The 2,766-nt window shown below is 41.4% G+C and overlaps 1 protein-coding gene across 1 annotated transcript in view; it reads left to right on the top strand.

Annotated features, from left to right (window-relative positions):
- Positions 1-2,766, top strand: part of ap4m1 (adaptor related protein complex 4 subunit mu 1) — a 10,800-nt gene that overhangs the window by 5,940 nt on the left and 2,094 nt on the right. The window lies entirely within an intron of this gene.

Below are 2,766 nucleotides of genomic sequence, written 5' to 3'. Positions count from 1 at the left end.
GAAACCTCGAGGACCAGAAGACGCTGGAGGAAACCTCGAGGACCAGAAGACGCTGGAGGAAACCTCGAGGACCAGAAGGCGCTGGAGGAAACCTCGAGGACCAGAAGACGCGTAACATCGTGAAAGAAGCAGCGAAGCGGGAGTGAAACCTTTTGTGCGAACAACAAACACGCAGCACGACGACCCCGAGTCAGCGTTTTAACGTCCGAGTCACACGGCGGTCTCACACCTTCGTCTGCAGCAAAAACAGAGAAACACTCCTGTCTCGGGACTTAGAAGGACTAGATAATACTTAGAAAATACTAATAATATAGTAATAATATACTAATACTACTTTATTCATCCCACGGGGATTAGGTACTCTGTTTCTACAGAAGAAAGCAAAAAAATGAATGTAAAGTAAGTTAAACAATAATCTCAAAAATAAAATAATTATTTAAAAAACAATGAATTAGACGGTGTAAAGCGAAAGTCTACCTGAGTAAAGTAGAAGGTCCAGATAATCCAAAAAATAACAAAAACACGGGGAAAAAGTTACAAAAACTTGATAAATGACGAGAAGAACGCTGAAAATAATCTCCAAAAACGGAAGAAAAAGCAGCGAAAAGGCTAAAAAAACTGAATAAAGTAGAAGCCTAAAACAAGTAAAGAAAAAAGCAAAAGATAATAGAAAAATAATAAAATGTTCGAATAAAACACCAAAAACTTTAGTAAAAATGACCAAAAACAAGAGCAAGAAAAAGCTGAAAAAACTCAAAAAACTGAAGAAAAAGCGCCAAAAAAGGGTAAAAAAAACAGAATGAATTAGAAGCCTAAACGAGTAATGAAAAGGGAAAAATAGAAAAATAACGAGAAATACTGAAGAAAAAGCGTCGAAAAGGGCCTTAAAACGTCTCTCAGCGTTAGAAATAAATCCAAAAGAATAACAATGCTTTATGTAAAGTGACATTAAAAATTAAACTTATATATAAAAAAATAATTAAAAAGAAATGAATTAAACAGAGTAAAGTAGAAGTTTACATGAGTAAAGAAAAGGTCAAGATAATCCCAAAAAATAACAGAAACACAAGAAAAAAGCAACAAAAACTTGGCGTTTCTCGTTGTATTTAACTTGAATAAATGCAAAATCTTGTGAAATCAATGAGGAATCAGAGTTAATAATCCTGATTATTGTGATTTTAATGTGATCGAGCGGCGTTAAAACGCACTGAAGTTACCAAGAGAAGACAACCTCTTCATTAATTTGGGCTGTTGATTAAATGTCTTATTTCCTGTTTTTAAGTATTCTTACTGTCCTGTTTTCACCTTTATTTGCATATTTTATCATCTGCGGCCATGTTATGGTCCATTTGTTGCCCTTTTATGTTGTGTTGTGAACCCACTCTTGTGTGAGAAGTTCTCTACAAATACTTTTTTTTTTACTTTATGATATCTGTGGACTTTCTTGGGGAAATGCATAATAAAAAGTGGAACCCTGAAGCTTTAAGGAAAGCTAAAAATCTGTAAAATGTTCAAAGTGTGTGACACACCGAGCCAGAGGCGTTTCCACTGTTTACCTGCTCACTTCGACTAGTCAACAGCATCCTTAGAGAGACAGAAGAAGAAGAGAGGAGGAGAGAGAGAAGAAGAAGAAGACAGGAGATAGCTGCCCTCCCTCTCATAAGATCCCACTACGCTCTCTTTCAAAAACAAGCCTTTAAAAACACATTCACAGCCAATCACCACAAGAAGAAATTAGCATCTGTAAGTAGCACGCTAACGCAGATAGCCCATCCGCAAGCACGACCGCATTCAAAATATGTGGATTTTAAACGTAACTCGTGAAATCGACAAGAAAACACACAACCCTGCACATCTAATGAATCGTTTACATGTTCAGTTTAAATCGGCAGGGACACCTACCCACAAACAGCGTGTTAACTCAGTAAAATCTCAATTATGTGCAGATTTCTATCGGTCGATACCGCCCACTACGGCCGTATTTTGCTGGAAAAGCGCCGTGGGAATTCATGTCTAAGACACTTAAACGTGCATTATATTAAAGCAGGTGCAGGCGCGCGTGTTACGCGTGCACGGGATCAAATGTCCACTGTAAGAAGTTGACAGTTATTTAGATTTATGTCTCGGAGAGGTTAATCAACAAGACATCCAGAATTGACCGTTTTGTGAGTGAGGGCTGGTGCAGCCGTCCTGTCCACTGGAGACGTACCTCGGCTAGCTAACCCCACCCTGCTGTGCTAACGTCGCATCCTGCGAACGAGGTCATCAACTCACACTTAAAACATGAACCAGGGGGACACTCAGACACCTCTGGGTCGGGGTTTTGTGCTTATATAAAGCGGATATATCAGGGAAAACTCCCCCCACCCCCCAGGCTCGGGCCAACAGCGGCAGCTCGGCTAACGTTAGCAAAGTGCGTGAGAACGGATGCTAACTAGATGCTAACTAGCCGTTAGCTTCGGTAGCCTAGACGTCCTACCTGGTGCCCGCCTTGTCCCCCATCTCCTCGGCAGGCGGACGGCAGCAAGATCCCGACAAAATGAGCCCCGACCCGGCGGTGTCTTGGCTTTAGAAGACGTGTGTTTCTCCGGGCAGCTCCGTCCTGTCTTCACCCGTCCATCCACATCGGCTAACTAGTTAGTATGCTAATTTAATTTAGCGCCGCCTCGGCTCCTCTGGCTTCCGCAAAGGAAGGCTGTGTGTGTGTGTGTGTGTGTGTGTGTGTGTGTGTGTGTGTGTGTGTGTGTGTGTGTGTGTGTGTGTGTG

The sequence above is a fragment of the Etheostoma cragini genome, chromosome 13, assembly GCF_013103735.1.
Source record: "Etheostoma cragini isolate CJK2018 chromosome 13, CSU_Ecrag_1.0, whole genome shotgun sequence".
Classification (NCBI taxonomy): Eukaryota; Metazoa; Chordata; class Actinopteri; order Perciformes; family Percidae; genus Etheostoma; species Etheostoma cragini.
Note: the sequence above shows the minus strand (reverse complement) of the source record. Positions and strands in the feature narration are given on the sequence as shown.